Source organism: Idiotropiscis lumnitzeri, chromosome 2 (assembly GCF_059441095.1).
Source record: "Idiotropiscis lumnitzeri isolate Australia: NSW breed Sydney's pygmy pipehorse chromosome 2, RoL_Ilum_1.0, whole genome shotgun sequence".
NCBI classification, from domain to species: Eukaryota; Metazoa; Chordata; class Actinopteri; order Syngnathiformes; family Syngnathidae; genus Idiotropiscis; species Idiotropiscis lumnitzeri.
Window position 1 is genome coordinate 28,500,694 of NC_142392.1, and position 11,223 is coordinate 28,511,916.

Genomic DNA, 11,223 nt, shown 5'->3' on the forward strand with positions numbered 1-11,223 from the left:
GCTGTAGAGATGCAAACATACCAAATTTGGCACTAGAGGTGTCACATAGACACTATCGCAAAAAATACATTCCGAAAGACATAACAATTGGTGATCGGAGCACATGAACACGCATGCATACACGCAGGCACGTACTTACACTTGCACATACACGTGCACATACACACGTACACATGCACATCGACAAGATTACAGAGGAATGCCAGCGGGGAGAGAGACGGAGAGACTGCCCGCCGGAGAAGGCCAGCCTTGACGTGCCAGTCTTGGGGACCAGACGGGAATCAACTATCCAGACGATGACTAACCTGGGGAGGACCTTCCCTTGGACGTGGACCCGTGCCGTGGGAGGGAGCGAGGACAACCGATTCAACCGACATTACACTTGACATAAAAAACTCCTATAAAAACTGAAGCTGGGCTTAAAGATGGCGCGCATTTTTCGACTGTGCTCGCCCGAGTGCAGTTTCTCGTGAGATTAAGAAAAAGACGCCCAGATATCTGTCTTTGTACTATTTCCTGAACTCCAGAAATGGAAGAAACTAAATATCGGAACTCTAATCAGTTGTTGAGTCTTTATTTGACCCTTTTCTTCTTGAGTACAAAAAAACGAACACGCATTGGAGTAAGTTTGGCTTTTAAAGGTTGATTTACTAACTACTTCTCATTTCCACGGTGACCCAACTCCAACAATAACTGTAATGATAGCAGTTATATCATTAGTCAGTAGTTGGCAGTATTGCCTGACGTGTGTTTGGTTACCAGACGAACAAGTGTGTATGCACATAGACAAGAATGCAAGTCAGTAAATAAAGAGACACAAGCTTGCAGCATCACGTTACCCGCGTGACTTCTTAAGATAGAAGCCAGAACATTACATGGTACCAGGTCGCGGGTCAAGAAAAGGACTGACGCGAGATGGACTCCGTAAGGCCACCAGAAGCGCTGAAAATGACGGGAAATGTGGACGCGAGTTGGCGGGCTTTCAAGCAACAATTCCTGCTCTACCTTGCCGCCGTGGGAGTCGGAAACAGAGCGGACGAAAGAAAAATAGCCCTTTTGCGAACCAATGCCGGAGCCGAGGCCATCGACGTATTCAACACCTTTGTTTAGAATTAGAATTAGAAATCCCTTTATTGTCATTGTACTCAAGTGTGCAACGAGATTAGAGGAGGTACGAAGATAAAGACAAGTTTGAAAAGGTCCTGTGGATTTAATTGCAGATCCACTTGCAAGGACATTTTCAAGTCGGACCTTTCAAGAGAAGCTATATCGTCCAACACTCACTCAGTGGTGCGTGAGTGTCTTTCTGTATATTATTTGTCCAGCCGTGGTGTTACAAATGATGGTATTTTGTTGGGGATTTATTCAAGTAGGACAAAGTAGGACTTCACTGAAGGCTCAGGTGTGAAATGCACTGAAGTAACTTAAAAAGTAAAAGTAAAAAAAAATTACGATTGTTTAAGAATGTGCAAGAAAGAAAAATGTTGACAAATGTTGATAAATAATGATATTTTCCAGGAGGTATTTATTTCTTTGTTGTTTATTCATTCAATTCTATACTTATTTCAATATTTGAGTATTATTTTTCTTTCAATATGTAGTATATTTTGTCTTTGAAGTGTGGGTCCTTGCTGCCTTCCGGACAGGCAGCCGAGCAAGGCTGGATTGGTGATGGAAAAGAACGAAAGAAAGAAGAAAGATTTTATTCTCGTCACATGCTGATGTCAAAAGAAGTCTCCCCAAAAACGTGTGAGCCCCCTCTCAGACATTCCCTTCTTATAGGGAATGCCCAAATAGGACATGAATATCTAATTTTCCCTTGTTGCATATGCATTCCCATCCCGCTAGTCTTCGGGATTTCCCTCCAAAAGTCCCCCAGAGGGAGAGCAGATGCGTCTCCCCGTTGATACGACCAGTCTACTCGTGACCACCTTAAATTACTCTCATACCCTGGAAGGTCACTGACCTGGCGAGAGAATTGCCCCCACCATAAACAATGCTCAGGCCTATTTTCTCTCAGGGCAGTATCTGGTTACATCGGAACTTCAGAACCAAGACTGGTCACTTCTGTGAGCTCCAGTCCCTTCATAGTTTCATAAAGAGAATTACTTCCCATATCTAAATTAGGCCATTTAAAAATACACGACTTTTTAAAAATTTATTTCAATGTATATTTAAGCTTGCTTATATAATACTACAATATTTATTCAATTATTTTAATGTTACAACAATTTAAACCTTTTTATTTGACTCTTGAATATTTCTGAACAAATTTGTTCATTTGAATATGTATGCAATTTAAATTATTCCATCCATCCAGCCATTTTCTGCCGCTCATCCGGGGTCGGGTGATTGAATTTATTTAATATATAAGTATTTTTTAGAATTCAATATTTATTTCAAGATTAGGACTCTTCTCAATTAGTTCAATATTTATAAAATGTTTCTATATTTCTTATTAATTGAATTACGTCTGTATGTGGTTTCCAATTTTTAATTTTAATATTTCCCAATTTCAATATATAAATAATCCAATGTATAAAAAATATAATATAGCATGAAAAAAAATATTTGGTATACAGTAATACCCCGGTTATCGCGGTTAATGGGGACCGAGACCACCCGCGAAAACTGAAAACCCGCGAAGTAGCGGCGCACCTTCAAAAATGCTTAAAAAAAATATATATATATATTTATATATATATATATGGGTAAAGAGAGAGAGAGTGAAATTCATGTTATAACAAAAAAAAACAAATTATTATTAAAACTTATTTTTTTTATTCCCCAGCCATTATTTTTGTATTTATTCAATTACTTCTTTTTGTATTTATTTAAATACTTCGACTTTTACCTGCTGGTACGCCGTCCGGTGTGCCCTGTGAATGTTATGATCCTCCAGCTCACGGGAAAAAAGGTGGTGATACAAAGATATTTATTATAATCACAATATAGTCAGTATCCATTTACAATCTAGGACTATGAGGCTATGATACATATAATACCAATCTATCGGCGGAAAGAACGTAAAGCGCTGGTGGAACACTCGCACCAGGAAAAGGGAATAACTGTAGAACGAAAAACGCTTGCAAAAGGCAAGGAATGACTGACGAAGATTGTTTACCACGGAAGGCTAAGAGGAGACCAATCATCGACAGAAAAAGAGAACAGAAAACGAGCTGATCTGTAGCTGATAACGAAATGAAAGAAAAACGCGACAACAAGAAACACTTGAACAAGATAACGATCGAAGTACGGGAGCATGAGCAAGTAGGATAACAATCCGACGCCAGGTAGTCAGTGTAGGTGGATTATATAGTGAGTGTAATCAGTGAGTGAATGGGAATCCGGTGCGGGGCTGGTGGGCGCGTCTCGCAGCAGCTGACGGCATGGCGCGGGACGATCGCTGGAGGAACGCCCACACAGCTGAAAAAACAAAAACACACGCGGCACGGATCATGACAGTGAAATGAAAGGTGGCATTCTTCATTTATTTATTTATTCATTCATAACTGACAGCCTCGCGCTCCGCTCGTGCCCGGGCGGAAGAGGTGCTCCTCTTCGGCTTAATTGTCACGCACGCCGGACCTGCTCCCCCGAAGCGTGTCTCCGTTGGGTTGAACTCTGTTTCATTTCGCCCCGCTCGTGCCCCGGGCGGAAGGTGCTCCTCTTCGGCGTAATTGCCACGCACGCCGGCCGGCCTCCTCCGGAGCTCTCGTACGGGCCCGAACGGAGCGAAATGTCGCCCCGCTCGTGCCCGGGCGGAAGGTGCTCCTATTCGGCTTAACTGTGACGCATGCCCGCCCTCCTCCTCCGGAGCTTCCATTCGGTTATACTTAGGGCCCGCTTGGCACCGCCTGTGCTCGGGGAAGGTGCTCCTCTACGGCTTAACTGTGACACGAGCATGCCCTCCTCCCCCGGAGCTTCCATTCGGTTAAACTTAGGGGCCGCTTGGCACCGCCCGTGCTCGGGGAAGGTGCTCCTCTACGGCTTAACTGCCACGCACGCCGGCCGGAGCTCTGGTACGGTCCGAACCGCGCGAAACGTCGCCCCAAATCGTGCCCGGGGGAACTTGCTCTTCTTCGTCCACTCTCTTCTTCGTCCACTTTCTTCTTCGTCCACTCTCCTCTTCTGCGCACGCCGGCCGTCTAACCGCTCCAGCGCCCCCTCGTGCCGCTCGGCGAAACTACAATGCCCCCGAATATTTTTTAGACCCGCGAAGCACTGAACCCGCGAAAGGTGAACCGCGAAGTAGCGGGGTATTACTGTATTTGACAAAATTAGTTTTTCCAAAGTGAGATTCTGCTTAGCAACAAACCCCAAACACTTGATAGAGCTCAACCTAGAAAGTGTTTTTAGCAAGTCAGAAATTTATTCAGAAAGTGAAATATTAAATGTATGTGAGGGGATATTTGAAGAGTTTGAGTTTTGTTCAATGGACCATACATATACGAGCCAGCCAAACACAGCGAGAAAATCAGCGCTGACTCCAGTCGCTATCAAGTTGCCAACTCCTGACATACCAAAACCTTTGAGAGAAACTGAGACTGCTTGCGTTTCTCTTTCTGGTTCTTTTTCGAGTTCAATTTCGAGTTCAGTTTTTCACCTTTTCACAGCGTAATGAAGGCCAGTTGAGCAAGTGGAACAAGTGATTTTATTGATGATTGTGCAAGGCAGCAATTTCATAAGCACAGTTTCTTCTCACACCTTTTCCATTAAGTATGATTAAAAAGACAACTGAAAAGCATAACGTTAACAAATGTTGTTCTAGGCAAAGGCAATTAATTTTATTTATAATGTTTGATGTGAACACACAAAAAAACTCATCCTCACTCAGACACAATGGTTCTTCTGGCACTGATCACATTGGCTTTGTGTCAATAAAAGATCTTTGCAAAATTCAATTTTATCATATTTTATTGAAAATCACATTCACATCTTACCACAAAGAGTCGGTTCCTTCAGTTTTTTTTGTCATTTTTTAAGCTTCAAGCATCGCTGCTTTTGTCACCAACACAATTGTGTCTCTCAGCACTATGTTTAGTGGAGAATGTTTTAGCACAAACGCTGCAACTGAATGGCTTGTCGCGACTGTGTTCTTGTATGGCTTGTTAAATTCGACTTTTGAGAGAAACTCTTGCCACAAACTGAGCAGGAAAAAGGTTTTTCTCCACTGTGTGTTCTTGTGTGCATTTGTAAATGTGACTTTACAGAGAAGCGTCTACCACAAACTGAGCAGGAAGATGGTTTTTCTCCAGTGTGCTTTCTTGTGTGGCTTATTAAACTTGCCTTTATAGAAAAGCTTTCACCACAAACCAAGCAGGAAAAGGGTTTTTCTCCAGTATGTGTTCTTTTGTGTTTTGTTAAACTTGACTTATCAGAGAAACTTTTGCCACAAACTGAGCACGAAAAGGGTTTTTCTCCACTGTGTGTTTTTGTGTGGCTTGTTAACGTTGACTTGACAGAGAAGCATTTTCCACAAACTGAGCAGGAAAAAGGTTTTTCTCCACTGTGTGTTCTTGTGTGGCTTGTTAACGTTGAGTTTTGAGAGAAGCTTTTACCACAAACTGAGCAGGAAAAAGGTTTTTCTCCACTGTGAGTTCTTGTGTGGCTTGTTAACGTTGACTTTACAGAGAAGCATTTTCCACAAACTGAGCAGGAAAAAGGTTTTTCTCCACTGTGTATTCTTCTATGTTTTGTTAAAGTTGATTTTAGAGAGAATCCTTTGCCACAAACTGAGCAGGCGAAGGTTTTTTCTCCACAGTGCGTTCTTATATGTTCTTTTAAACTTGACTTTTGAGAGAAACTCTTGCCACAAACTGAGCATGAAAAAGGTTTTTCTCCAGTGTGTGTTTTTATGTGACTTGTTAAATTTGACTTTAAAGAAAATCTTTTGCCACAAACTGAGCAGGAAACGTTTTTTTCTCCAGTGTGTGTTTTTATGTGACTTGTTAAATTTGACTTTAAAGAAAAGCTTTTGCCACAAACTGAGCAGGAAAAGTTTTTTTCTCCACTGTGTGTTTTTATGTGACTTGTAACATTTGACTTTCCAGAAAAGCTTTTGCCACAAACTGAGCAGGAGTAAGGTTTTTCGCCACTGTGTGTTCTTGTGTGTTCTGTTAAACTTGCCTATTGAGAGAAGCATTTTCCACAAACTGAGCATGAAAAAGGTTTTTCTCCAGTGTGTATTCGTGTATGTGTTTTTAAATTTGACTTTAAAGAAAAGCTTTTGCCACAAACTGAGCAGCAAAAAGATGTTTCTCCACTGTGTGTTCTTGTGTGAATTGTCAAATGAAACTTTCGAGAGAAAATTTTGCCACAAATTGAGCAAAAAAGAGGTTTTTCTTGACCGTGGTTTCTTGTGTGTCGTTTTAAAGACAACTTTGAGGTTAATGAGTCAGTGTGACATGCCCTTTCAGTTTTGGCTTGCCCATCATCTTCATCATCATCATCGTCACGAGCGTCTGATAATGTGTCCTCATTTTGTGCTTGTGATGGCCCCCAGTGGTCTTCATCACCTTCTGTTGTCACGTGATGTCTTGAGCTGCTGCTTGGAGGCTCCGCCCCTCTGTTGTCCTCACTCTCATCCTTGTTTTCATCTTCACTCTTTATCGGGAGAACGTTCACTGGTGACTTGTTGATCTCCTCCTCCTCCTCCTCCTCCTCCTTTTTGATGCGAGTCCAGTCTGGCTCCTCTTTCACAGAACGGAGATCATGTTGTCTGACGTCTGCAGGACACAAAAGGACTAATTTGGTTTGGCCAAGTCAAAGGTCAGGCGGCGACTTTGTCTTATATTGTTTCTACCATGCTACCTTGACTTGTACCCGCCGCACACGGAGCAATGCGTGCGACCCCAACTTGGACCGGACCATGGGGGTATTTCACAAAATTACGTCCGATGATGTAAACCTCCTTTTAGCAGCACAACAGTGATAAACGAGCATTTAAAAAGGAAGCACGTGTCGGCTGATGCCCGATTTCATTCCTGACATAGTCACAGACGTTTTTGGAAGCTAGCTGAAGTTAGCACACACAGGCTATTGTGTGCGTCTGATGGAACACCTGTTGTGGGACCCTAACATATTAATGCAGACCACTGGGGGCCATCGCAACATAATGTCATTGATAAAATAGGAATCCTTCAAGCGAAATATGTTTTCAAGTATTTCATTTTGCATTTATAGATAATTTCATCGTGGGTACTTTTTGCTTCCATTATAATCTGGATCCCTAAAAGAATTAAAGGGGCCCTGGAACCAGAGTCGCTATTTATTGCATGATTTACGTTTGTTTTTGTTTTTTACCCAAAATGACATTTAGCCTGCTAGTACGTTCCGACATTCCCCTTTTTATATTTATAAAATTTCTGTTTCTAAATAAATTTTAAAACAAGATTATGTTTGAAGAGTAAAAGTTCTTACACATAATCATTAAGCAAAAACACTTTCACTCTGACTTTCGTGTTGACATATTTGAATAATGACTGTATATTTTAAAGTTATCCAATGCATATTCAAATTAGACTAAGATACACCAAAACATTATGAGTTCACTGAATTATTTTGTAACCGCAATGATGTATAACAGCCATAGGGTGTCAGTAATGAGTAACAAAGTAACACAACACCTCCCATTGTTCGGTCATCATTGTCATTTGCAAAAATTACCAGGAACTATAAGTTGCGGGGGAGATGCAAACCACCTGGGCCACAGGAACTTTATTACCAGGAACTAAATATTCCTGTACTTGTAGGTAGAAAAGGGGGTTGTGACGTTCTCCCTTTTTAAGCCCATAGTAAGCCAAAAATGCAGATGCATTCCTTGCAGCATGCGCTTGTTCACTGATGAGATCCGTGCAACCCTGGATGGATGCATTCAATGTATTTTAAATGTTTGGATGAGGTGAAACTATGCACACGTGCACAAAACAGTGCAGAGCAACCGGAGGTTCATTGACCGAGCCAGTAAAAATTTCATAAATAAGACCAATACGTACTTCATTTATTAAAAAAACGTAATCATTTGTGTTTTATTCACGAACATTGATCAACCTCCATTGATATTATTGCCGCAGTGTGCACAGTTTTTAGAGTCAGGTTGAATCATTCCAGAAGGAATTGCTTGAACAAGATATGTCAGAGAAGTTATTGTCAAAAACGAGACAAGCCTTCATAAATGAATCACCCAGCCAAGATTGTCTTTGTCACTTGCGAGGAGCAGTTCGCCAAAGAGAAAAGCTTTCCCGCTCCTGTGCCGCGTTTTATTGAAGCACTGCAAAGTAATTTGTATATGCAAACTCATAAAGAATGGAAAAACATGAACACTTTGACTTTATCACACTTCTGTTCAATGCGTGCTAAACGGTTTCCTGTCAAACACAGTTCAAGACGTGCATCTGTTTTTGTGGCTTCCTGCTAAACTGCCAGCATAGACACAACTCTGTTACCACTGAACTCACGTTTTCCTGTTGAAGAAGTCCATGTTTTTGTGACCTTCTATTAACCTGTAAGCATAGTTTTGAAACATGATGACATGACAAACTTAATTTCTTTCACAATAATATAAAACTTTCGCAGATGTTGCAAAAACAAATTGGAGAAGCTGTGGAGCAGAGCACAACATCAGTCAGACCCCGGGTCCACAACCCCTCTGGCAGAGACGCAAACAGAGCTTTCGCTTCAGAGTGACCCATTCACTGTCTACCATAGTGTCAAGAAATTCGGAAAATGTTCCGTAACAGAAGAATTCGGAATGGGTGCTGAAACACCACACCTCGCTAGTGACATGGGGAATTCAACATCTGAAATTAACTCTGCCAAAAGTCTTCACCAATGGGCCGAAATCTTTAGTATGATGATGCGCACCGATAGTTAATGTGATTTGTGGCTCAGCGAACAGAGACAATTCATCGCGTTTCCTCTGCTCTGGGGCAAGGCACACATGCGAGGCAGCACCGGTAGACATCACAAATACATAATCCTAATGCAAGACGCACTTCTGACCCTCGGAATTGGGTGAATGCATCCTGAAAAACCAAATCATCAGAACTGAGTGTTCAATGCAAAGGACCAATTGGTGGTTTGAATGGGTGGAGGCGGCTACACCACGCAGACCAGAGCAGGAACAGGACGTACCACCCGCGGGAGGATGGAGACCTTGGTCTCAGAGCTGCCCAGTCGACTGGAACGGAGGACAACATATGCTTCCCCCGCCGGATGTTCACAATTCAGTCTCTTCTGGAAATTCAGTCCCACTCGAATTCCAGTGTTTGTTTCACAGGTGCGGGTTCGGTCCATGGCAGTGACTCGGCCAATCTCAAGAGTCCCACAAGCGTGACGGTGTTGTTGCTCATTGGGATATGCAGAGGGAGCTTGCAAAGCGTGGAATATCTTGTTCCACCATCAAAAACTGTTGTCCATCAATCGTCACCGGAATGCCAAGACCTGCCGGTCCTTGAATGCTGAGGCTCCGCGGGCACCCCTATCGTGGAATGGGGTCCCAATCGAGTTGAGGCGTCAAGTGTGCGTTTGGAAGCCATAGAAGCATTGTCGGAGGAGGGGGTAGCGGTGGCGCCCCTGTGCTAGTGGAGCTCTTTGTGACAGGCATGGCGCTGGACCACAGGATGGTACATTTCAGGAAGTGGCTCGGTTTGGACCGCTCATCACCCAGTGACCCCACACCCCACAGCAAGAGCACGTCCCACTCACAACCCATCTCTATAACCACCGCTACTTCTGTTTCGCGACTTTGTTGATCGGCCGGTGCGGACAACAATCCTGCAGTGGCACTGCGTCACCAGAACCTGGCCCAGGAGCAGCGGAAACGGTAAGAGCAGACGCAATGGGAGCTGCATGCGTCGGCTGCTGCATTAGCTGCTTCCCCCGGTTTCATTTTATAAATTTTTTCCCCCCATATTCTTTTTTCCTTTTCCGGTGAATTAGCACTCTTGGCCCCCTGAACCCGCGAGTGTAACAATTCTTTTTCTCCATCCAATACAATATTTTCTTTCATCGATGCAAAAACGGGGGTTCTACTCATTCTGATTAGCAGTTTCTCATTGACGGACTGTTTCGCTTGATGTCAGTAACTGGGAGGCGCACGCCCTTGAGGACGGCCACCCGGCACAGCTGAGTGGTGGTGACACTATTGGACGGGTCACTGGCGGAAGCTTCAATCCATTCGTGTCTCGCCCCGTCTCCCACAAGAGCTCACCAACTTAATCCCTCATCATATTTTACAAATGCCAATGCCAATTGGTTTTGTCTTCTGTTTATGATTCATATTCAATCCCCATGAACACGTCAATTATAATTTAGCTATTCTTTTTTAACTAACTAATATAACCCCGTTTTCCTCAACCCATGAGTCAGTATTCTTGGAAGTGAATTATCCGCAGACTAAAAATTTCTAATTTAATTTATATCAATTAACTGTCAATCAAAAGTCCCCTCATAACATGATAATTCATCATATTCCTGTCATTTCCATCTCAAAATGTCGTTCCATTAATTGAATTACCGTAGTACATCCGTCGCCAAACTGAAGTATGGAACATTAGATGTTTTTTTTTTTTTTCGTTTTGCATGACCTTTAACCTTGCATGTTCTGTTTCAACAAAATTGTATCTCTTATCAGTCTCCCTGTTTCATGAGTTGCTGCCGGGGGTAAAAAGGAGGAGTTCAGAGAGGAATTTCACCCTCAGGGGCAATCCCAAACTTTTGTTTCCGGGACATTGAAACACTCTGGGCTGGTTTATTGTTCTTCTTATTGCAATTTTACTGCATTCAGTCTTCCTCGAGACTGAATACGTTCTAGTGTTTGCCAAATAGTTAATCCTAGTTTCTCACTTTAGCTTTTCACAGTCAATATATGAACTTTTTCAACTGCACAATCACTTCATTGAGGTCTAATTATCAATTGTTTACCATAGTCAGACTTTGGCCGTCAAAGAGACCTGTTCCTTAACCATATGTTCACGTTTTCATCACTCCACTGAAGTCATCTACCTGCAGCGCTTCATTCAATTGACTCTTATATTATCTCATCTATTATCGCATAGCATCATTGTATGTGTCAAATGTTGCCCAGTTGGCATCCATTGCAGCGTGGTCATCCTGGAAGGGGGATTCCCCCATCTGTGGTCCCTTCTCAAGGTTTCTCACTTTTCCCCTAATGAGGTTTTGTGAGTTTTTCCTTGCCCTCCTGGGGGTTAAGATCGGGGA

The 11,223-nt window shown here is 42.7% G+C and overlaps 1 protein-coding gene across 1 annotated transcript in view; it reads left to right on the plus strand.

Annotated features, from left to right (window-relative positions):
• LOC148342209 (uncharacterized) overlaps positions 1–11,223 on the plus strand; it is a 71,832-nt gene that overhangs the window by 18,384 nt on the left and 42,225 nt on the right. The gene's annotated exons all lie outside the window — the stretch shown is intronic.